The 26,154-nt window shown below is 40.0% G+C and overlaps 1 protein-coding gene across 4 annotated transcripts in view; it reads left to right on the top strand.

Annotated features, from left to right (window-relative positions):
* The first annotated feature begins 461 nt into the window (after positions 1 to 461).
* The window catches only part of DENND2B (DENN domain containing 2B), a 154,407-nt gene continuing 128,714 nt past the window's right edge, over positions 462 to 26,154 (top strand). For 2 of the 4 annotated variants that reach the window (XM_081263942.1, XM_081263941.1), the window contains exon 1: positions 462 to 586. The gene's annotated coding sequence lies outside the window, so the exon portion shown is untranslated. Of the gene's footprint in view, positions 749 to 26,154 lie in introns of all 4 variants that reach the window. The other 2 variants (XM_081263940.1, XM_081263938.1) reach the window with 1 other exon arrangement.

The raw sequence follows: 26,154 nt of genomic DNA, 5'->3' as shown, positions 1-26,154 counted from the left end.
GATCTGAAAGAACGGAAAGAACTCATCAGTTTGTATGAAGACAGGCAGCATTTTCCCAGACTCTCCCAGCTCCGGCTTTTCTTGCATACCAGAAGAGCCGCTTTTTTCCTCCAGTGATTGAAACCATCTGGACTGCAGGGGGGTCACGTGTGTATGAGAAAATGACATAAAGTTTTAGACCCGCTTGTGCTTTGCTCCAGACCCAGACAATTCTTGGTCGGATGGTGCGGAGGTGAGGGCTGTTCAGTTTGAGGGCCAACTTCCCATCCTGCCCCCCCCCCGCCCCCTCCCCACCCCTATCTCCCACCTTCCCTCGCGCAGTCTCTGCGCAGCTTCCTAGCTCCCCCCAGTGCCTAGGAGCACACCCCTCCGCCAGGCTCCAGCAGCCCACCCTCTCTGTCTTGGGTGGAGGCACACATCTCCACGCCCCCTCCCCTCTCCGGCTGCAGCCGGGCCGCAGCCCAGGGCGCGGATGCTTGCCCGCCGCCCGCCCTCTCTGCGGGAGCGGCTCCTCCTCCCGGCCGCGCGCGGTTCTCCAGGCACCCAGCGCTGTGCTGAGCGCGCGGCCTGGCTGGGGAGTGCAGAGGTGACTGCCTCTGGCCCTCCACCCAGAGGTCGCCTTCTGGCCCTGGTGCCTTTGCTCGGGGGTGGGTGGCCCTCCGAGGGGGCGCAGGCTCTGGTTCGGCCGCGCCCTGCCCCACCCCTGCACTCCTAGCCCTTTTCCCGCTATTCCTGATTCCTTGTCCTGGTAGGTTCCAACTCCGTGAGTATTTGCATGGGGGCAGTGGAAGGCGCAGAGTGGAGCAGCCGTGGGTGGCTCCCAGAGGGTGGTGGGGACTGCCCTCCGGGTGGTCGTGGCCAGCCATCTTCCGCCAGGCTGGGGCCGCGCGGTGGGGGGTGGGGAACCTCGCCGCAGGGATCTGGGACAGTGGAAAGCTGCTGGGAGCCTAACGGAGGATGAGCGGCGGGCAGTCTGGGAGTGGGCTCAGCCTTCAATCATATTCCCTCTACGCACCCAAGCTCCTCTTACCTGGAGTCGTTTTGTGCTCGTGTGCAGACTCTTAGAGAACACACACACAGACTCTGCACTGAACTCAAACAAAGGAACATTAACTTTTCACTCTATCCCTTCAACCATTTAAACTGTGTTTATTTGCAGATGAGTACTTTTCATTTTTGCCCTTGTTCTAATGTGCACAAAGTATTAAAGTTGTTTTTTAAAACAGTGACCCAGGACTGAAGGAACACATTTTAGCCAGTGTTTAATGCTGCCTTGTCCAATAATACAGTAACTGAATAGAGTTCAAGAGACTGGATGTTTTCAAGTGTTTCTGAAGAGGAATTATTACATTTTCCTGAGATTTTTGTATGGATGTAGTTTATAATTACTTAAGTATGAATAAAATAACTTCTTCAATGAGTAAGCCTGTGATGCTTACTCAGCCTGACTCTTGAACACCCCCCCCCCCCCCAATTCAGGTATTTCTGCTGTTGGACAGCAGGGTCTTAGTAATGAAGAGGTCATCATCCCATCTCCAAGACAGTTTTGAGCCCTGTTATGTGCACACACTTCAACAGACCATTTTAGGATAGGGCCACAATGATAAAATCCAACAAACTGCATTATTACTTTGTTTTGTATTTTATAAGTGATAGTTTTCAAAAGGTAATCCCTTCATCAATCTTCCTGCCCTAAAATAGGGGTTTATAAAGGATCAGAAATAGTCTAGGTTCTAGAAAGCTGATCAAAGATAGAGACTGAATAACCATAGTCTGTCTCCCATGCTGAATTAAGGAAAAACCAAGCAAGACTTCAAGAGCCTATTGGACACATGAAGTGAAGCAAAGGCTTCCTGGATTCTGCTGGGCTGGCAGAGACTTACCAGGTGACTCACACAAGTTTAGCTTTCCTTTTTATTTACCCAGTAAATATTATCTTTGGAAAAACTCCCCCAGGATATTGAAAGAAATTCAGATGTGTATGGGAAGTGTTGTCCCCTAATTGGACCAGAAGGCTACCCATTTTTGGTAGACAACTCCAAGGCAGTTTTTATCTTCAAAATATTTTTTCCCCCAACACTTAGATTGTGATGGACTTAAAAATTAGTAAAATCCTTGCTTTTGAGTTTGTGGACCTGTTAGGGAAAGAAGACTGACATATAAGAGAATTTCTGGTTGAATGGCTTAGAATATTAGAATGATAGAAATTCAAGGAGAAAATGATGATGAGGCAGGGTGGTTTCAAAGAAGAAAGGAGCTTTCAACTGGGCTTGGAAGTGTGGTGGTGAAACTAGTGAAGAGTTGCTGGGGAGAGTTTCAACAGAGCAGAGAGTTGGCTGTTTGGATGAGAACTAGGGATAAATAACAGGGTATTGATTTTGTGCCATATGCCATTCTCTTTCATCCTTTACTGCAGGGAAGCAGGTATTGTTCCTCATGTTTTAAAGATGAGGGAGTTTTTGTTTTAAAGAAAGAATATCAGAAAGATAAGTAGCCTTCTTAAGATGACCTGTAGTAAGTGGCAGAGCTGGAATTCTTGTGCCTGGTTGCCTGACGCTTGTGCTTCTACAGCTGCCTTTCTAGTGAGCAGTGGGAGGTCCAGCTGAAGCCTACTGTGGTCAGCTTGAATTCTGGCTCAGGGGTTGGAACTCTATCCCATGGACATTGGTTAGCTTTTAAAGATTTTTGAGAAAATGAGTGATGAGCAAAGCAGTGTTTTTAGAAGATTAATGTGACATCTGTGTACAGGAATGTGATATGCACTTCACAATCACATACAAGTCCTAGTTCTTAATTGGGAAGTTATAAAAGGGAGTATAGCCAAGATGTTTGAGTGTTTCAGTTTCTGCCTCATTTACAGTACCCTGCAGTAAGTAGTGTGGTTCACTGGGTAAGAACTAGTTGCAGTGACCACAGCGCTGTATCTTAGCCGGCAAACATTGAAAAGGAATGTGTATGTGGAACAACATGACTGGTGGCTTGCCCTTTATGCTCTCCACATGTTTCACAATGCTTTGGTAAAAGTTATTTATTTATTATTATTATTATTTTTAACAACTACCCTGTGAGGTAGATCAATGCTATAATTTGTTTAAGAGCCTTTTTTTGCCTAAACATTTTATTTGAGATGCATTCCCACCAACACACATATAACATTCATAACATTCTCTTGTTTCTTAAAAATGCTGACTTTTAAAACTTGGCAAAATAAAAATGATTTGAGATTACCTTTTCTTTCTTACTGAGGCCAATTAAGAGAAAATGTGCATTTATTTTACTTTTTTTTTAAGAGAGAGAGAGAAGACAGAGAAAGAGACAGAGAGAGAGAGAGAGAGAGAGAGAGAGAGAGAGAGAGAGAGAAAGAAATTTTTAATGTTTATTTTTCAGTTTTTCGGTGGATACAACATCTTTATTTTATTTTATGTGGTGCTGAGGATTGAACCCAGCGCCCCATGCATGCCAGGCGACCACATTACCGCTTGAGCCATATCTCCAGCCCACTTTTTTTTTTTAATGGGGGAACAGTAGGAGGAGTTTGGAGAATTACTGTGTGGGAATTTAGAAGGAATATGAATGCCAGGATTTAGAGATGTGCAATGCTCTCTCTGCCTCTCCACATTTCTTACCAGTGACTTTTGTCCTTTATGTATGTGGCTGGGGAGCTTACAGAACTGTTGAATACCCAAATTTATAGCTCAGACCTTTGATTCTCTGCAGATAATGGGCACAGGAAGGGCAGCTATGGGTGGAACCATTTTATTAGAATTGTCTGCCACTTTGAATACAATCTGGATTTCTTGCTGTTCCTTGTGCAACCTCTAGTCCTTTTCCTCTTGCTTGTGCTCTGAAGAGGAATGTCAGGTAACAGGAGGTGTCACAGAAAAGTGTAGCTGACAGGCAGAAAACTAAAATTTGTCAACCAGAAAAGTTTATTTTAACTAATGTCAAAGTTCTTTTTTTTTTTGCAAAAATGCAAAACCAAGGTGTGATTTTAGTTTATTTATTTTTATGTAGTGCTGAGGGTTGAATCCAGTGCCTCATACGTGCTACACAAGCATTCTACCACTGAGCCACAACTGCAGCCCTATTTGGTTGCATTTTTGATGCATTGCTTACACAGTTAATGTTTTTATGTGGTAAGCCTTTGTCATTTTTATAATTTATTACAGAAGTCATTTAGGTTTTTAAAACAATTAAAATCTTAGAAAATAGGACTGGAATATCCCTTTGTTACTTAGATATAATCTCCTAGTGTAGAACTTTTTACTATTTTAACCTACTTTATATCCGTATATCCTTAAATCTTTCTCAAGAGATTTGAGCTCCTTCAAGCAATTTCACAACCTCCCTAGGCAATGCTATCTAAGGTTTCTACATATATGATCACAATTCATCTCCTTGTAGGTGGCCTGTTTTCTTTTATTGTTTCTTACCTTTACTGCTTAAAAAAAATTGTAGTTGTAGATGGACAGAATGCCTTTATTTCATTTGTTTTTTATTTTTATGTGGTGCTGAGGATAGAATCCAGTGCCTGATGCATGGTAGGCCACTAAGCCACAGCCCCAGCCCACCTTTACTGCTTTCTTATTCCTCTTCTTGTGCATAGATGTTCACGGTGAACATGTCTTTCCTGGACCCCAGTGGCAGCTAGGAAATGTACAGATTGTCTCATCTGTACCCATCCCTTCTGGGCTAAACAAGCTGAGCCTTCTCTGTTTTTCTTTGTAAGCTTTGCTTTTTAGACCTATGATTACATCGTATACTTGTTGCTTTGTGTTTTGTTTTATACAGGAAGTCAATATCAGATATGTTGGCAATTAGAGCTTTCAGTTTGGAAGGAGCCTTTTGGAATAAAATGTTCTCCTCCCACCACCAGCATAAGTAATCGTGGGACATATATAAACTCTGGAGATGATCTTTTTAAAAAAAATTATCATCAAAAGAATTCTACCCAAGTCCTTTAAGGGCTTACCAAGCATCCAGCCTCTGCAAGATTGCACTGAAAGTAACAGACTATCCCAATTAAGGCCTTTCTAGAAGTGTGGGAATCATTTGTTTAAACTGGAATTTAGGATCCCCACTCAAATATGATAGAAACAATCTGCTTAACCCTTTGTTAATGGCATAAGAGGTAAACCTGCTTTTCTGGGCCTCTTGTGATAAAGGACCATAGTGATTAGAATATGCTGGAGGTATATCCCTGTTTGTTAGTGTTCTGGAAATTACTTTGAGTGGGCAAGGGTCAATTTTGGTGACTTTTTGTCTTTTTTGTGGGGCAGGGGGTGCGATACTGGTGCTTTACCACCAGCTTTTTTGGGGGGGTTACTGAGGATTGAACTCAGAGGCACTCGACCACTGACCCACATCCCCAGCCCTATTTTGTATTTTATTTGGAGACAGGGTTTCACTGAGTTGCTTAGTGCCTTGCTTTTGCTGAGGCTGGCTTTGAACTTGTGCTCCTCCTGTGTCAGCCTCTGGAGCCACTGGGATTATAGGCATGTGCCACTGCATCTGACCCCAGCCCTTTTTTTTTAAAAAAAAAATTTTTAATTTTTTAAAATTTTGAGACAAGGTCTCCCTGAGTTGCTTAGGGCCTCACTAATTTGCTGAGGCTGGTCTTGAACTTGTGATCCTCCTGTCTCAGCTTCCCAAGTTGCTGGAATTACAGGCATGTGCCATCGTGCCTGGCTAGCTTTTTGACTTTTTCTGATGTGAAATTAGGGTCTTGGATATTAATTTAGCTAGGGCAAGTTTGAGTGTAGATATTTGTGAATTTCCCCCCTTCTCCCTATTTTTCCTTTTGGGAGAGGCTAATTAGAGCTGCACAGAGACAGTTTCTAATGAGGGTTGGTGTCCTGAGAGGTTTTGTCAGAGAAGACTGACCTGCTGGGAAGCACTATACTGTTTCTTCCTTGTGCCTCTATGGAGAAAACACTGAGCTAGTGCTTATGAGCATCTGTTTATCCTCTTATTACTTTTCCTCAGTGAACATAATATTAGGGGTTTGATAAATCAGTGAGTAGGTGAAGTTAAGAAATGAGGTGGGAAATTACTTTTTAATATGGGGGTTGGGTAACTCCCAATTCAAATGCTGCTATTGGCAAGGGGCTTTTTACATCACTTTGGTGTCTGCCCTGGTGCTGTGATAAAGGGGTTCATCTTAAATAGATGTATTTTCTAGTGAGTAAACAGGGCCTAGTCAGTTATTTTTCTGTTAGTCACATTAGAGTATATTTAATGTTTCTGGGAACTCTAGTTAGCATGATATCCCCTTGCATTAGGGGGTGCTCCTCAGTGGTTGGTAGGAAAGAGTGCCTGGAAAAGCTTTTCCTGAGTCTTTTCTTTTCTGTTGAGTCTGGAATGGATTCTCAGTGCTTAAATCCAAAGGCTTCTGTATACTGGGAGTCTAAGGGGAATGGAAGTTCTTTCAAAAATTGTGTACTTGGATGGCAAACACTATACATCCTAGGTATAGGTATAGGAGGCTCAGAAAGAGAATAGCAAGTTTGAGGACAGCCTCAGCAATTTAGCAAGACCCTATTTCAAAAGAAAAACAAAAAGGATTGGGGATGTAGCTCAGTGACCCCCTGGCTCCAGTCCCTCCAAAAAAGGAGGGGGGATGGGGGAGCTAGAGGTGTAGCTCAGTGGTAAAATACTTGCCTAGCATGTGTGAGGTGCTGGGTTTAATCCCTAATATGCAAAACAAATCAACAAAAAATTGTGTACTTATATGGGAGGAAAATAAAAGTTTTTTGCTTCTTAGTGGACACCAGAGGGTTAGGGTTAGCATGGAAAAAGCATGGAAAAGCAGGACTTAAGATCAAAACATTCATTTAAATCCTCAGTGTGAAGATCAGTTGTAAGTGTTCTGTTTTGCAGTTTTCCCCCTACATCTGTGTGGTTTTTAAAAAATATTTTATTAGTTGTTGATGGACCTTTATTTATTTATTTATTTTTATGTGGTGCTGAGAATCGAACCCAGTGCATCACACATGCTAGGCAAGTGCTCTACCACTGAGCCACAACTCCAGACCTACATCCGTGTTTTGAGTAGTATTTTAGGACCACAGTGTTTGTATAGAAATTGCTGCAAGAGTCATGGGAGATGGGCAGAGGCCACCTTAATATCTTGTTTCAGGTGAACCATTTTTAAAACTTGCATACTTGGCTCAGGATCAAAATTAGTTAAAAAGAGAATTAGTTGATAAAAATAACATCTTTGTCTATTCCAGGTTTAGATTTGTGCAAGAAATTCAATTTGGGAGCAGTATTACATTCTCAGCTCTGTTTACATTTAAATCGCCTATGTAGTTCCCATGTAGTTGTCATTGTTACCAGTCCCTGGAGGGTTAGGGGTGGATCTCAGGATATGAGGCTCTGACTTGGTGAAAGTCTCATCAAGAACTGGTCCTGCGGTGGGGTGGGGGTGGGGGGTTGGTGGCGGTGCGGTGCTGGGGTTGTGGCTCAGTGGTAGACCTAACACATGTGAGGCACTGGGTTCGATCCTCAGCACCACATAAAAATAAATAAATAAATAAAGGTATTGTGTTTATATATAACTGAAAATAATAATAATAAAAAAGAACTGCATATACTGATTCTTCCTTGTGCCTCTATGGAGAAAGCACTGAGCTAGAAAGAACTTTGAAGGAAACATTGGATTTTGTTGGGCATGTAAGAATCAGGAATATAGATTTTTAAAAGACTTTTCAACCTTTCTGTTTATGGAAGGGTAAACTGAGCTCAGAGAGGCAAAAGACTTGTCTAAAGGCACACAACTAGTTTGCACCATAGCCATACCTGGAATCCGGGTGTTTCAGTTCCCTTTTCTGTCCTAGTGGGTCGGCATTATTTTCTGTGGTTTATCACCAGGGCTGGGGGTGTGGGAGGGTGAGACAGGGAAGAAAAATGGAAGGGCAGTCAGTTCTGTGGAAATTGATAAAAAATTGAAAAAGTGAAAACCTTTTTCCTCCTTACTAACTTAGACCTTTGTTCTGTAGGAAATTCTTATCACTTAAGGTTGCTTTATAAATACTCTTGGTAGCTAGCTTAAGGTACCATGACTCCTGTACATTGGTGGGGAAGAGCCCAGCCGGATGATTCTCTGGATGTGTATTTGGGTTATTCCCATTTTCTTTTCCTCTTTTCCTCCTAAGTTTTGGTGTTGTGTTTTTTGGGGGGAATATTTTATTTATTTATTTATTTATTTTTAATTATTGGCAGACACAACATCTTTATTTGTATGTGGTGCTGAGGATTGAACCCGGGCCGCACGCATGCCAGGCAAGCGCGCTACCGCTTGAGCCACATCCCCAGCCCTTTGGGGAATATTTTTGGCTTTCGCCTTAAGATTCTTGTAGGTCCATGAGGACCTGGGCTGGGAGCACGTGTGATGTGTTTCCAGGACGGGAAGTTTTTACACCTAGACAAATTGTCAGGAAACAAAGAGACAGAAGAGTTTATATAGAGAACATGAGGATTGGGAAGTCAGTGGAAAAGTGGCATGGCACATGGTGTAACTGGTTTGGTTACTGTGACTGTCTCTGCTAAGATGGGACTGATATTAGATGGTAGGATGGTGCTGAGATACAATGCCATCAATTCATGAAGAGGAGGATGATTTTTTTTCTTAAAAAGTTGTGTATTATCTTGATTTATTTGAAATTTATATGACATTATCCATTAATGAATGTTTGCAAATACCCGAGTATGTGTCTTACTTAACTCTATGCCAGGCATAGTGGTAGATATACAAGTATCTACCACTGAATCTACCTGAATTTCAGAACATGGATTTGTTTCTAAGGAGCCATATAAAGTATTATTACCAAGCTCTAAAATGGTGAGTTACAAAGAGGGGAGTAGGGACCCAGACAAGGGTTAGGACTTGAGGCTGATGGCCAGTCTTGGGCACAGTGGAGGTGTTTGAATGTATTAGAGTGCCCAGGGCTCAGTCTTCAGCCCCCTTTTCGTAGGTCGTCGCATGGCTTTAAAATGTTAAATTCATGGTCTACTTACTCTCCGTGGTAAAGGTTTTACATGCACTAATTTAACCTTCCAGACAGCATCATAATGTAGGCACTTTTGTCATTCTCACTTAAAGGTGTAGAAACTGGGCACAGAGAAGTAGTGAATTTTCTTCTTCTTCTTTTTTGGTACTGGGGATTGAACCCAGAGGTGCTCAATCACTGAACCGTATCCCCAGCCCACTTTTTTTTTTTTTTAAATTTTGATACAGAATCTCACTAAGTTGCTTAGGGTCTTGCTAAATTGTTGAGGCTGAGATCCTCCTGCCTCAGCTTCCCAAGTCTCTGGGATTACAGGTGTGTGCCACTGCGCCTACTGAGAGATCACCTATTCATGCTCTGGCGAGGCAGGATGTGAGGCTATGCTGTGGTATCCTGGATGTAGAGACCTGACTGATTCTGTATAGCCTTCTCACTGGTCCTAGCTCTTCCACTCCTCCTGTCCCTTTACATTCTGGAGCATTATTTAAGCCTCATCTGGGATTATCACACTTCAAATCCAGATTTCTATTAAGTCCTTTGTAAACTAAGCCCCAGCCCTCCACATATTTTCCACCTTCCTTCTGTTCTCCTGTCTCAGGTCCTTTGTCCCTCTCCTGGAATGCTCTTTTTTTTTTTTTTTTTTCCTGAATGCTGCTAGTTTGTACCCCCAGTTCATTCACATGTGGGCTCAAATGCACAACCTCAGGGAGGCTTGCTCTGACCATCCTATGTAAAATTGCCCTGAGTCATTCTTTGATCCTGCTTTGTTTTTGTTTTGAGAATTATATTACGTATTTGTGTTTTTTCCTGTTTGCTTTCTCAAATAAATTCTATGAGGTGGGTACTTGGTTCATTTGTTCACTGACATCTTTACTTTGTGCAATAGTACATGGAAGATTTTCTCTAAACAGTTGTTAAATAAATAAAGGGCACATTTACACTTTAACATGAATTCACTTGGATAACAAAGTAGTGAAGAAAGGAATATGCAGTTGATAGATACAAGTCTGAGTCTTAATTGGCTTTGTATTTATTTCCAAGGCTTTGCCATGATATCTAGCCAAGAAAACACTCAGAAAATCTTGGTTGAATGAAGACACTGTGTCTCAGTACCATATATTGAGTCCTTAGGACAGAGAATAGTGTGGGCTGGAGTGCTCAGAGAAAATCCTTGGAAGACTTGTATACTTTGAAGGGAACATTGGATTTTGTTGGGCATGTAAGAATCAGGAATATATACTTAAAAAAGACTTTTCAACCTTTCTATTTATGGAAGGGGAAACTGAGCTCAGAGAGGCAAACGACTTGTCCAAAGGCACACAGCTAGTTTGCACCATAGCCATATCTGGAATCCAGGTGTTTCAGTTCCCTTTTCTCCATGCAGTGCTGCCTTCAGAGTTGAAGGGGACACTTTGTGGGTGGGGTGGGGTCTACCGGGAGCAGCATGAGCAAAGGCCCAGAGGCAGAAAAGATATTATTGGCTTTTGTGGGATGGAAATTTTAGGTCATCCTAATTGAATCCTCAGGTTTATGAAAGATCCCTGGGAGACAGAGTAGGCTGTATGAGGTGAATTCAATCCTAGAGGATCACAAATGTCATCTTGAAGACTTTAAATTTGGAAAGAGAGGAATAATGAAAACGCTTTAAACGTTTTATTTCCAATGAAGGTGACATACAATTAGTGGTGCACAAAGTGGATTGGAACTGGGGAAGAAGCTGCAGACTAACAGCAGTTAGGAGACCCTTGTAATAATCCAAATATTACTACTGAAATGTAGTAACATTTCAGTTTGTTTTGTTTTTGTTTGAAAACCTGTGGTGGTTTTGGAGAAGATGGCATATAATTCTCAGGTAAGATGTAGCAATTCAACTTCTAAAGAGTTTGAAGATAAGAAGCAGGAAGTCCAGTATTTTGCCTTAATTCTGTATATGCCTATAAATGATATTTTAGTATCCAAATGACACTAAAATGATCCCAAATGATACTAAAATGATACATGTTAGGACAGGGGATAGAAGGTATCATTATACTAGTGTGGAAATAGTGATGGACGGGGAGAGGAGCAGTGGAAGGTGAATGTGAGCAGCTTCCAAAGGGGCCTGAACCTCTCTTGTTGGAGGAGCTGTATTGTGGCTGGGGAGTCAGGCATCAGTGGACCCTAGCCTCAACTGGTTTTTAGTATAACCTGCTTCCTGGGCCCACAAATGCTTTGGACAGATGTGCTAAAGTCTAGGCTGCAGAAGTTTTAACCAGAGCTGATGAGAATAGATTAATATTGTCCTTACCAGACCAGTGAATGGCACAGGGTATGACCCTGTGAAAGCTGTTTTCCCCATCCTCAGAAATCCTTTTCCATCTCTTAAGGGAAAACTTTGAAAGTCAACATGAAAGTGAGAACCCAGACCTTTAAATAACATAATGGATCTGAAAGTTTGGGTTGCAGAAAATATCCTGGAACAATCAACAAATATTTATTGAACAACACCTACTAACCACCAGATACTGTGCTGAGTACTGGACCATCACTCTTGATATATTCCATGAAATGTTACTAATAGAACACTAACATTTAATTCTATTTCATGGTAAGTTTTTTTAGTCCCAAAGGATATATAGCTTGGTCCATAGGCTCATAGTTACTTCAGACTGCTTGTTTATGTTTGCATTCTCTTATTGAATGTTTACTGGCTAATAGGTAGTATGCTGGATGCTGAGGTATTTTTTAAGATGAATGAGAATTGATGAGGGTGCTTAACTGATTGACTAGAATTTACCTAGTAGATCTGTCAGATTTCCAGTTTTCTAGGATTTCTGGCCAAGAGGAGAGTACAGTCAGTAGTAATGGAATCCCTTACCTTTTTCTGTGTACACTGGACCTTCCTCTTCCCTGCTTATTCCTGCTCCTGAATCTGCATCTTTAAATTTAAGAGCTGTAATGGCTGAGGATATAGCTGAGGTCCTGAGTGTGATCCCCAGCACCTCCCTCTGCCCTGCCCCAAATGTAAGAGATATGAAAATTAGCTCCTTTGCATTATGTTTGGGAAGCTCCATTAGGGTAGTACTTTCCTGATGAAATTTTTTTTGGGTATCAGGGATTGAACTCAGGGGCATTCAACCACAGATCCACGACCCCAGCCCTATTTTATATTTTATTTAGAGACAGGGTCTCACTGAGTTACTTAGTGCCTCGCTTTTGCTGAGACTAGCTTTGAACTGTGATTATCCTGCCTCAGCCTTCCGAGCTGCTGGGATTACAAGCATGCACCACCGTGCCTAGAATTCTGATGAAATCTTGAAGTTAGAAATCTTTCCAGAAGAATCACTGCTGCCTGTGTAATTTGAAGAAAAGCCTTCTCTGTGTGACCTTTCCTTATGAAAGTTGCTTTTGCCTGGAGCATGGATGCAGGCATTGCATTGCTTAGTATTTCTTGGGCTCTTCTTCACTTCTGTCTGCTTGATTGGCTCCCTTTGGAGGTGCTGGTAGAAGAATGTATCTCGTTTTCTTAGATTGAATGATACAAACAAGAGGGAGGCAGTTATGCCAAATGTTCCCATCATTTGGAGGGACAGTTGCTGAGAACAAAGAGAGGAAAGATGAATATAGAAGAGGAGTGTTTCTTTGAACTTCTGGATTGCCAACTGGAGTGAGATTGTTTCCCCTCCCTTGCATGGCATCTGGAGCCAGCTCGCTCGCTCGTACAGTGTGTCTGTGGTTGCTTCTTCTACTTTGGGTCTGTGTGCTCCTTTCAGAGACAACCACAAAACAGAAAATTATCTTTACCTTCAACTTCAACATTAAATTGGTTCTTTAAAAATTACATGTGGGAGCTGGGGATGTGGCTCAAGCAAAAATGCGCTCGGCTGGCATGTGCGGAGCGCTGGGTTTGATCCTCAGCACCACATAAAAATAAAATAAAGATGTTGGGTCCACCGAAAACTGATTTTCTGGGGAAAATCCCATCTAATGAAGATTGAGGGGGGCAGTGTCCCAAGGTCAGGTGCGATGATTGGGTCTTTGGGGTAGTGGCCAGACTCGCCTCCACATGGACAAGCCCTCGGACCTGAGAAGGGTGGGGAAAGCTCTGGACACAAGGATGTGTCTAAGCGCCTCTTGCCCAGCCAGGGAGGTAACTCAAATCACGTGCGAGGATGGCTTCCCACATGCGCCACTATGCCTGGCAAGTGTTTAGGGTTTTATAAATGTAATCTCATTAACCCTTGCAACAACTTGGAGAAGCATGTTTTCATCTTTTTTTAAAAAAACTTTTTATTAATTAATTTATTTTTTAGTTGGACACAATATCTTTATTTATTTATTTTTATATGGTGCTGAGGATCGAACCCAGGGGCCTCACATGTGCTAGGTGAGCGTTCTACCACTGAGCCACAACCCCTGCCCATGTTTTCATCTTTACTTTTATCTACTCTTTTCCTATGGGATCTCAGCCATACCCAGGGCTTCGGCTATTTCCTTTATAGCAGAGATATTACCACCTATATCTCAGTGGTCACCTTAAGAATAAATATGGACTCTTGAGACATCTGGAAAATCCTTTTATTAACCACTTATTGTATGTTATTCTAGAAAGTTTCTTAACCTCCCCGTGACTCAGTTTCCTCATCTGTAAAATGAGATAACAATAGTACCTGCCTCATAAAGTTGTGAAGCTAAATGAATTGATCTATATAAAATGCTTAAAAGATGACCTTCATATAGCTAGTGTGATTAGACAACTGGATGACCCACAAGTACCTTAGACTTCCCACGGTTTTATCTCTGTAAAGTGGCTTTTCTTTCTCCTGTTTTCACTGACTCCTTTAATGATATCAGAGTCATCACTGATTTTTCTTGGTGTCTTGGCAATCAGTATTCAAAGTCTTACCACTTCTATTTCCCAAACAAGTCATGAATTCAATTCCTTCTTATTGTCTTGCTGCCTCCAGTCCAACTAAAGCCTTGGCCATTTTTTGCTGGAAGGCAGCTTTAATGTCTCAGAATGCCTGCCTCTGGATGTTCTGTTTCCCAGGCCGTTTTAAGAGTGAGCTTTCTAAGATACATCTTGATAGTAATACTGTCACGAGTGGTTATTTTTTTATTTTTTAAATGTTTATTTTTTTAGTTTTAGGTAGACACAATAACTTTATTTTGCATCTATGTGGTGCTGAGGATAGAACCCAGTACTTCATGCATGAGTGGTTATTATTGACTCAGTCTGAGGTGCAGTTAGATTCAGTCAAACCTATTTTTTTAGCAAAAAGTGTGCAAGAGCATAAGTGTGTAGCCTAATGGATTTCAATATTTTTGTACTTTCCTGTAACTTTCACTCAGATCAAAATATAGAACATTTCTAGCACCCCAGAAGGTTGTATTGTGTCTACTCCCAGATAGTAGAATGGTACAATGCCGATTCTTACTCATCACAACTCTTCTGTTAACCATCTGTTTTACCTTTTCTTGATCTTCATATATATGAATCACAAAATCTCTGTATTGATTCTTCTTTTACGGTATAACTCTATCCTTTGATGTGACATTCAGAGGTTTTTTGCCTGGCTTTTACATCATGTCCTTCATGCCTGCCCTGCCTTTCCCACCAGGCCAAAATTCCAAAATTGTGTGTACTTTATCAATGTAACAGGCTCTTTTTCCCTCCATTTTTTCCATTTCATATTCTCTTGTCTGCCCTTTTTTTTTTTAGTTGTAGTTGGACACAATACATTCATTTTATTTATTTATTTTTATGTGGTGCTGAGGATCAAACCCAGGGCCTTGCATATACTATGTGAGCGCTCTACTGCTGAGTCACAAACCCAGCCCTTGCCTGCCTTTCTTCCTTTATTCCTTCCTTCTTTCTTTCTTTTTTGGTATTGGGGATTGAACCCTTGGGGTGCTTTACTACTGAGTTACATTCCCAGCTCTTTAAAATTTTTTTTTTTTTTTTTTTTTTTTAAATTTTGAGTCAGTGTCTCACTAAGTTGCTGAGGCTGGCCTGGAACTTGTGATCCTCCTTCCCTCAGCCTCCTGAGTCACTGGGATTACAGGCGTGTGGCACCATGCCTGACTTCTCTTGCCCTTTCTGACTTCATTCCTTGGTAAATTCTTCCTTAAAACTCATCTCCAGGCAAAAGTAAGCCATCCTCTGCATTCTGGAGGCAAGATCATTATAGTTAGTTGCTTGTTTATACATCTTTTCTCCTTTACTCATTGCTTTCATGAGCCCATGAATGAAGAAGTATATCCCCCTAATTGGTTAGTTGAATTTTATACAAGTAGTTCATGTGCTTTCTGGAAAAATTAGAAAATTAAGACCCCCCCCCCCCCCAACAAAAATCACCACAATCCCAGTATGTAGAGATAATCATGGTTTACATATATGTCAAAATATATACCAACACTGTAAAACAAATATACATTCACAAAATGCTAAATATTTATCTCCTTCAATCTCTTGTTATTTTATACATAGGGTTCCCCCTGCTTCTTATTTAAACTGCTTATAGAAACTGTAATGGCAGGGGATAGCTCACTGTATAAGCTCTTGTCTAGAAACACTGTGATGAACGTCCTTATTCCTTTATTTTAATGTAATTCCTCAATTATTTTGGGGAGATAAATTTCTAAAAGTAAAATGGGATAGATGAAAGAGAAAGACATCTTTAGAGTTCTTGATGTGCTTATGCTAACTGCCCTTCAGAAAATCTTTTACCTGTGTGCACTTCCACCAGGGTGAGCATGCTCCTGACTTAATATCCTCTATTCAACCATCATGATGTGTCTCAGCAGAGACTTTTATTTAAATTGCATATTTGAATTAGGATTCATATAATACCCACACTCTGCATTTGGTTGATATGTCTCTTCTATAAATGTTAATTACAATGTTTAAATAACTTGTTAATTTATTTTCATGTGCTGACAGCTTCTACCTTCTCTGTTGCTTCTTTTTTTTTTTTTTGTATTTTAAAATCTATTTTTGATGACTACTCTTTCCTGCTTAACATTTTGTTTATCTTTTTAATGAGAATTTGTTGATTTTGATTATTTGGACTTATTTTTAAAACAAACATTTAAGTCTCCTTTAAAGTTGTTATTTCACATATATTTTGGAGAGAGGTATGTGATGGGAAAGTCAAATTTCTAAAGATCAAAGCTCTAAGAGACAGTTCTTTTTCATTTGCCTGAGGAGTCTGTACACTTTGTTAAATAATTTGAAGTAAAAATACTTTCTCTGAGACTTTTATGTGCATATCTGGGCTTTAATAGTATTCTCTGCCAAACTGGAAGAAGTTTGGATTTAGGACCTCTTTACATGCAGGCTTTTTTCTTGTACTTAGTATATATGAGAATGTCATAGCAGTAGTTCCTGTTGTTGATTTTGTTCAGGATTCTTTAAATCTTTTATATTTAGACCAAACTCTTCCATCCTTCTAGAGTTTGCTTCTATTAAACTTTTAATTATAGATTTGAGACCATTTGTTCAAAGACTTCTATTATTTGCAGGGTGGTTCTCTGAACTGCATTCCTTTTCATGGCTGTCATCTTATGCAGTCTTTTAATCTATTTCTTTCATTAAAAATATATTTTTTACCAGACATGGTAGCGCATGCCTATAATTCCAGCTACTTGGGGGGTTAAGGCAGGAGGATGGCAAGTTTGAGGCCAAACTGGGCAATTTTGCAAGACCCTATCTCAAAATAAAAAAAGGGATGGGATGTAGCTCAGTGGTGGAACTGCCTTCCTAGCATGCATGAGGCCCTGGGTTCAATCCCCAGTATTGCAAAACAAGATAATAATAATCTTTATTCTGTGACTTTTTCTGTTTTTTTTTTTTTTTTTTTTTTTGTAGTATTGCTTCTACCTTTATTACAGTCATCTACTCATTGAGTTTTTTTTATGGACCTAATGTTTCTACTGTTTCTTTTTATTAGGCTAGACTGTTTCATTTTCTTGAGAATCAGTATCAGCCATCCTGTAACAAATATTTAATGAGTGTTTATTGTGAGGAAGGCAGTCCATTATAGGGATTAGCTTTATTCTTCTACCATAAACTTTTTTTTCTTTAGCTGCTATATCTTTTTGCATTTATTTATTCATTCTTTTGAGTTTACTGTTTGATCCTCCTTTCATAATTTTAGTCTATTTTGTTCATACTGTATTTACTGAGATTTGGGTTCAGGTTCACTATAAAGAATTAAGTTACTGAGGCATTTTTTATTTTGTGATGGTGAGTTTCATTAATGATCACCCAATTATAAATCCTGCCTCCCTCCATTTGGGGAAATAATTTTGTATAAGGGAGATGAAACCTTGAATTCCCATTTTATTCTTATTAAGATTAGCCTGAGGAAAGGGCCTGTCCTGGTGGAGGAATGCTTTCTTCTAGAACATGGTTTGTACATGAGAGACTCCCTATCTGGGCTTTTTTCCAGACAGCTGGCTGAATGGTGCTGTAGAACCCAGGTAGAGCAGCACCTGAGTGATTTTGTGAAGTTTCAGAGTGCTTAGCAGGAGTGAAGCTTAAGCTAGAGACTATGAAGGACCCAAGAAGACCTCAAACGTGTATGGTCAACTCTTGATTATGTAAAAGAGTCAGACACTTGGGAGAAGTGAGGTATCAGTGTGTCCACTAGAACTGTGGACTAGTAGGTGTCCTGCACAGCAAGTTCATTGAGGCCGATTCTGTGGGATGGAAAGACCTGAAAGTCATAGACCCTGTCCTCAGAGAGGCATAAAATACCAACCGGAAAAAGATGAAGGTGAGTACAAAAAAAAAAGTGGATTCACAAGGCACATCAGAAGTCTTATGATGTGCCTATGATAAAAACAGAATGATGAGGGTTTAGAGGTGGAAGAACTGACTGTGAGCCAAAGGAGGTTAGGTGGAGGACAAGGAGCACAACATATGGAGGGCTAGCTGGATTTGATTTGGTGAAGAGGAAGGGAAAGGTGACATTTAACTGGGAAGTATATCCTGAGGCCCAAGGCAGGAAATATTTCCTAAAACTAGGTTCATTTGTTCCTGTCTGTAGGCCCTGTCCCCCCTTCCAACAGTGACGACTGAGCCTTCTCAGGGAGCAGTGCTTTGCCCAGCATCTGGGTGCTGCTTTGGTTCAGATTGCACTTCCTTCTGCTATGACTTCTGGGCCAGCACTTTGTAGAGAGATCTCCCTCTCAGCCTCACCAACCTTACTAGCTTCTTCTCAAGCCCTGGATTCCCTTATACTATGTTCAGCCTGGGTCCTTGCCACTTGCCATCTTAGCTTAGAATCTGTCCATCTTCCTCTTCTCCAGATCTAGGCTTCCCAGTTGCAATTCCATGAAGTTTACAGTAAACCTCAGCAGTGTCCTTTGAGCCTTATTATTCTGTGTCCTCTGACACTTACTTGTTTGTGTTTCTCTGTGGGCTACAGTCTCCTGGGCTGGTGTCTAGAAGCCATCCTGTACAGTGGAGAATGATGTATGGGGAATGATGTACAGTGTGGAAGGGACAGTAGGAGCCAACACTAGATATATAGGTATAGACTGTGATTTTAGAGGGACTGGATTTAGTTCTTACGGGAAACCACAGAGTTTTTTTGTTGTTTTTGGATGCTTCATCACTTACTTAATCAGACCTTTATTGAAGCCCACTTAAGTTGTTTGCAATCTCTTTCTGTTAAAATTTAACAGTAATTATCTGTGAATAAACAACAGTATTAATTTTTAATTTTGATAATGCTGCCATTTTGATTAGAGAGGCAGAAATGCTAGTGGTCTTTAAACTGGAGAAAATTTCTAGATCCTTGACTTGCTGTTTTCTCTTTCTAAGAGTTGATCTGTCTGAGGATACAGTTGTAACCCAGCGAGTTCCTTCTCCCAATCACTTTTTTTTTTAATTTTAATTTTTTTTGTGATACTGGGAATCAAATCCAGGATATGTGAGGTAGTGCATTTGCCTGAGCTACATCTGTGCCCATTTTATTATATTGTATTTTGGGATAGAGTCTCACTAAGTTGCCCATCCTGGCCTCAAACTTGCTATTCTCTTGCCTAAAAGCATCCTGAAATTTTTTGGGGAGGGTGTTGTTGTGGATCTAATCCAGGGCTTTGAGCATGCTGTGCAAGTTTTCTATCACTAAGCTATGTCCCCAATCCTCCCAATCACTCTTCTCCCACTTTACAAAAAGAAGGCTCAGCCTTACTCATCTTGAATCTTGCGGATTATTTTCCTAGAGCATGAAAACCTCCAAGTTAGCAAGCAAAGGCACAATTAGGAATATTATTAGTAGCTGGGTGTGGTGGCATATGCTTGCAATCCCAGCAACTTGGGAGGCTGAGGCAGGAGGTTCGCAAGTTCAAAGCCATCTTTAGTAATTTAGCAAGCCCTGTCTTAAAATTAAAAAAAAAAAAAAAAAAAGGCTAGGCAATATAACTCAGTGGATAGATGCCCCTGGGTTCAATCCCTAATATCAAAAAAGAAAAATTATATATGATATACATTTATGCTATATGTATATACTGATAATTACATATATTATTAAGAAAGTGAATGGGTAAAATTCTTTTCTAAGTCAGATGGTTTGCAATCCTTGATTTCAACAAAATTTCTGGAGTTGTCTGTTGGTAGATAATTAAAAAATAGTTTTTGATGATAGGGTCACTGTGATTTGGACATGTAATTCTGAATAAGTATGAAGATATTGACTGATATTACTATAACAAAATTTCTTTCATTACTATCTAGTTAATTATGTGAACAATTTTTTTTGGTGCTTACAGCTATAAAAATGAAAAATTGATACATTCCTAATAGCATTTACATTTTTTGTTTAATAGTACCATTTATAATGTAAGAATATTTTGATTAATTGCATATTAATAATGAAGATGAAAAACAAATCCAGAAAAAAATATTTTTTAACATTTATAGTTATTGTTGTGGGAGGACTTAAACATTTAGGGGAGTGTGTGTGTATATATATATATATATATATATATTTATAATAGATATATTGCAGGGAAATTTCATAGGCTGATCAATAATAGGTTTTGAAGCATAAAAGGATAAAATTCTGAAGAGGAAGTAAAAAGGAATTAAGAATTCAAGGAGAAAAAGGAATGGTATAAAATTTATGTTTTATATTTTTATTCTATTATTTTGTGGTATTAGGGTTTGAACCCAGGGGTACTATACCACTGAACTGTATATCCCCAGCCCTATTTATTTATTTATTTATTTAAATGAAGGCTTTAAAAAATACTTTTATTTACTTATTTTTTTAAATATATATTTTTTAGTTGTTGATAGATATTTATTTTATTTATTTATTTATTTTATGTGGTACTGAGTATGGAACCCAGTGCCTCACACATGCTAGGCAAGCGCTCTCCCAGTGTACTACAACCCCAGCCCATCCTTTTTATTTTTTATTTTGAGACAGGGTACTTGTTAAAGTGCTGAGGCTGGACTTGAACTTGTGATCCTACCGCCTCAAGCCTCCAGGATTTCAGGTCACTCAAATTTGTGTTTTATAAATGGATGGAGATAGATTTTAAAACACTATGGATCTTTTAAGACAGTAATATAGGGACTGGGGTTGTGGCTCAGTAGCACTTGCCTAGCCTGGGTGAGAAACTGGGTTCAATCTTCAGCACCACATAAAAATAAATAAATAAAAATAAAGGTATTGTGTCCACCTACAACTAAAAAAAAATTTAAAAAGATAGTAATGTAGTAGTTTTATTTTAAAATATCATCATTTATAAAATGGCGATCATTTTTTTTGGAGGGGGGCTGCTGGGGTTTGAATCCAGGGTCTTGTGCATGTTAAGCATGTGTTGTAGTAGTCAGCTACACCACCAGCCCCAAATGCCAATACTTGTAATATGCCAGGAAGTACATCTCTACTACTGTTTATGATGCAAAGATTTAAATGTTTTATATATATATACATAAAACATTATATATATATGTATATATATGGAACATAATGGTGTTCATGGTGTTCTATAAAATTCTTTTAGGCAAATATGGTAAACATTTTCAATGGAGTATGATAAAGGTGCTTGACTAAAGCAAAGCAAAAAAAGTTAAAGAGATGAAAGAAGTCCCAAGATCAGACAAAGCCACAAGAAGAGGTGCTGTAAGAACTGAACCTTGATCGACTGTTGAAGTTGAATAAGCAAAATTGAGGTAGGAAGAGGGAACAGTACCTGCCAAAGGCCTAGAGGTGTAAAAAAGAATATGAAAACTTTGGGGATATGGCAGGTGTGGCATGAGCAGAATGGTGATTTCTGGCCAGTCAGCTAGTATCTTTATGTGGCCCAGAAAGGGGAGGTGACTGGCTGGAGGTTTGTGGAGGCAGTGATCCATGAAGGATACTTCCTTCCCAGGGGTTGTTATTCTATATTAATAATCATCTGGACATTCTTACAAATGTAGAAACTCTTTTATATTCAGCAAGGGGAGGTAAATGGGGCCCAGAGAGAGTATTTCTTTGCAAGTTTTGTACCTTATTAGTTATGTGTAGGCTGAGATTAGTGCTACAGGGCAGGGGTTCTTTCCACTGACTGTGTGGTTGATTGGGGCCCTCAGCTTGTCATCTGAAAGGGTGAGTACAATTTTGGAACCAAAATTTGGAATCCTTGGGCCAGTAAAGAATATTTGTCTCAATTTGTAAGTTCATTTACATGAGAAGCTTTTACAAAGTACTAAAAACTAAATCAAACTTAACATATGTCTTTTCTAATCACTTTTTAATTTGAAGGAATTCCACTTTACAAATTCTCTGTGGTCCCGGGAGAGGTAGCATGTACAGCCACTCTTCTGGGCCGTTTGGTATGCTGAATTCCTTTGCTTTCATGATGGAGGATGATGCTGTGAAGTCAGACTGTGTGCAGAACACACAGCCTGACTTCACAGCACCATCCTCCATTATGTTTTTGCCCATTTGGAGCATTTGTTCAGCATAGTGATAGAGACTTGATGCTGTGTTTGCATAGAGCAGATTGAACAAACTCCAGAAGGAAACCACCAAAGGGTTGATTCGATACCACACAGAAACATGAGGTGGTCAGATGAGCTCTTTTCCACATTTTTATATTTTCCGGGATGACACTGAAAGCCTTGCCCTTAGAGAACCCTGAGCCACCTAATAATTCACTCTTCCAGGCTCTAGAGAGGAAGAAATGAGAAATTTGTACCCTTGAATGGATGCCCTTAGTCTTTCTTATAAGAGCCAAGAAAGGAATTGAGAGCAGCATGGTAATGTGACTGGGAGGCAAAGTAAGTAAAAAATTGCCCACACCACTTTGGTCTTTTGTGGGAAAGTGTATTTTGTGTCATTTCTGATTTTAAAAATGTCTGAAAGGTCTGACTTTTGTGGGAGGACAGGGAAAATGCTGTCAAGAAATACTGAGTCGGGCTGGGGATGTGGCTCAGTGGTAGCGCGCTCGCCTGGCATGCGTGCGGCCCGGGTTCGATCCTCAGCACCACATACAAAGATGTTGTGTCCACCGATAACTAAAAAAATAAAATATTAAAATAAATAAATAAATAAAAGTCTTTAAAAAAAAAAAAAAAAGAAATACTGAGTCAACATAGGGGACCTACTGTGTGCCATTCACAACTGGATACTTTACTTTCATGAATCTCATTAATTGTCTAAGGAGGAAATCATACCCCAGAGAGATCAAAATGACTTGCCCAAGATCCAGAATTCAAAAACCCTGGTTCATTTTATTCCAAAGCTCTTCTCACTGCTTTGTGGTGCCTTTTCTTACTGAAATCATGGAGAAGGAAGGATATTCTGGGTTGAATTAGGGAACTTGTGGTATCCAGCTCACTCTTTTGAAGAATAGCACTCTTTCTCTTGTACCATTGGGGAGAGGAATAATGCTGTTCAAGGGTATGAGTCAAGGGGGAAGACACCAGGAATTCTTCAGACTATTCTTGTTTCTTGGGGAGGGAATTTTGTGCCATGGCATCTATGCCTATGTGGTAGTTTGGAAGAAATGGGTCCTGAATTCACCCACCACCAGTTATGCAAGTGAGGGAAAAGGCCGGAATGTGAAGCACAATAGGGATGTTGGATTTTACGAAACACTGTTTTTGTTTGTTTCTTAAATTGGGACCAGTATAAAATTTCCAACTCTTAAATTTTTCCCAAGAACTAAAACAAACAATAATCCTAGAATCATCTTCACATCATATAAGAGAGGACATTTGCAAATCAAAAATAATAAATTAAAAACAAAACAAAATAAGATTATAAGACAGCCAAGAAAGGGCCTTATACTCATCTATGACAATATTAAGTAAGATTTAAAATATTTTGAATTAAGTAAAATTCCAGCATAGATTTTTTGATTTGTCAGTTGAGTTTTTATTTGGTTTTGTACTTCAAGGGAAGCTTGACTGCCAGGAATGTTTTATGCTTTTTTTTTTTTTTTTTTTTAATCAGTTTTTGTTAGGAGTCTATTTTGACAGATATGTTAATGAGTGCAGTCTTAACATTCTGTGGCATATTCTGGTAAATGTAGAAAAGGAGAGTAAGAACAGTTCTTAGGCTTTCAGACCTGTGGCCAGGCCAGGAAGAAAGCAAGAGTGAGTGGTGCAGGTTCCAGAAAGAGGCTGCAAGGACCTTTCTTGATTCATATGTGGGGTGGGGATTGGGGCTGCTTAGGACCCTTGCTGCTTAATATGGAACAGGTAGGAATTTGAGGGGGATTCTGTGGATGGCACGAATTTTCATCATGCCCTGGACCATTGCTCTTGTCAAGGAATTATCCTGTTTGGTACTGCAAGGTAATCTACAGAAGGCACAGACAAAGTCCCATTGTTTTCTCCAGGCAGCTGTTTATTGCACTGGACTGAGAAAGGGTGTGGGGGAGCCTGCAGGACTCTAGCCTAGGTGCTCAGATGTGGGAATGATCCTGCTGATCTGCCTGCTTATTTTCTTCTGAGTCTATTTTGTGTGGACATTTGGCCAACTGCATTTTCTTCCAGACAGCAAAATCTTAGCTCCACCTTCTATTTGGTCTCAGTGCCCTGGAATTTGAGTGAAGGTTATGAGTGCTTGGGAATAGAAAAAGAGCCTAAAAACCTCTGGGGAATTCCCTAACTCTCCTAGCGTACCTCTTTTGTCCAAGGGAACATACACCTTCTGTATTTCCAAGGATTCTGTTGGGGGAAGTGTGTGTTTTGGCCTCTTTGGAGAAGGGCACATTAGCTTCCCTGGCCTGTTTACCTTTATTTGGTCCTTTTGCCCTTGATTACAAATGAGGCCTTGGGTGGGGGATTTCCCTGCTGTCATGGAGGTCAGTTCTTCCTTTTGCCTGCTTTCTCAATTTTTCCAGCTGGGGAAGAGTCTTAAAAAAAAAAAAAAAAAAAGAACTCCTTGCCTCATAGACTTTGCCCAGTGAATGGATGAGTTCATAATCAGGAAGCAATTTATCTGCCTCTTAAGATTTCTTTCTACTGGGTTCTGGGACTCTTAGACCCTTTCTTATTTGCCTATCACTGCTGTAGTTGTCAGCACTCTCCCCTAAAGGAAGGAATAATCTTCTCAGTCTAGGGTCTGGACCATTTGTTGGTGCTTGTGGAGCTGGTGTTGATGCAAGGGTCCCTCTGTTCTGTCTCCATTGGTGAAATATAGATATACCTTTAAGGTTAAGAACTCCAAGTTCTTTCTTCCTCATTCCCCCTGTCTGTACATAAAGCACATGAGAGGACAGGTGGAAGTGATTACCAGTGGCTTAATTTGCCAATGGGGTCACCTCATATTGTTCCCAATGTCAGTCTGCTCACAGAGAGCATGGACACAGCCACTTCCTCTCTAAGGCCAACTTCATTAGGTGTGCCACCTAATGAAGGTAAGCCTGGCTCACAGGGTGAGGGGAAACTCTTGGTTCCTGTTGGCATTGGTAGAAGTCCCCCTCAGATCTCTTTGTTCTTTGGTGTATCCCTCTTTTCTTTTTTTAAAAAATTGGTATATATTAGTTATAAATAATGGTGGAATTTATTGAGGCATATTCATACATGCTGATCACATAATTTGGTCAGTTTCACTCCTAATAACCTCCTCCTTCCCCCTAATGGTCTCCCTTCTACTTTGATTATGTCCATTTTTACCCCCTTTGAAAGTTCCTTTTCATGATCTTTTTTTTTTTTTTAAACTCAGAGGTGCTCAACCACTGAGTCACATCTCCAACCCTTTTTCTATTTTATTTTGAGACAGGGTCTCATTAAGTTGTTTGGGTTATGCTGAGGAGTGGGATAATTGGGTCAAATGATGGTTCCATTCCAAGTTTTCTGAGGAATCTCCAACTGCTTTCCAGAGTGGTTGCATCAATTTGCAGTCCTACCAGAATGTATGAGTGTGTCTTTTTCTCCGAATTCCTACCAACATTTATTGTTGTTTGTATTCTTGATAATTGCCATTCTGATTGGAATAATATGAAATCTTAGTGTTGTTTTAATTTGCATTTCTCTAATTGCTAGTGATGTTGAAAATTTTTTCATATATTTGAGGACCTTTCATATTTCTTCTTCTATGAAGTGTCTGTTCACTTCCTTTGCCCATTTATTTTATTGGATTATTTGTTTTTTCAGTGTTAAGTTTTTTGAGTTATTTATATATCCTGGAGATTAATGCTCTACCTGAGGGGCAAGTGGCAAAGATTTTCTGACATTCTGTAGGCTCTCTTTTCATGTTCTTGATTGTTTCCTTTGCTATGAAGAAGCTTTTTAGTTTGATAAAATCCCATTGATTGATTCTTGATTTTACTTATTGTGTTTTAGGTCAGACTCCTATTTTTAATCTCACCCAGCATTTTTTTAAAAACCCTGACTTCTTTGTCCAGCTTGTCCTCAGTTTAAGATTGCAATTTTCCTTTTTTTGTCGCCCATCTACTAGCCTGTGCAGTGGTCTTCTCTTCCCTGTGTACTGTGCCTGCCCCTCTCCCATAGTCCTCCCCTCTGGTGAAGGTCACAGAGGAAATATTTAGTTAATCTCTGCCAAACATTCTGACTGTGTTGTTTTGCTTAAAAAAGACATCCAGATAAACTGTTTTGCTTCTTGCTCTTGCTGCTCTAGGGCAGATGTTTCTCTGTAACTGAGGTGTTGTGGTCAGTTGGGAAGAGTGCTAGACTGGAGTTTGAGAA

Source organism: Spermophilus citellus, assembly GCF_964194105.1.
Source record: "Spermophilus citellus genome assembly, chromosome: 2".
NCBI classification, from domain to species: domain Eukaryota; kingdom Metazoa; phylum Chordata; class Mammalia; order Rodentia; family Sciuridae; genus Spermophilus; species Spermophilus citellus.
The sequence above is the reverse complement of the archived record's forward strand: the minus strand, read 5'-3'. Positions and strand labels throughout refer to the sequence as shown.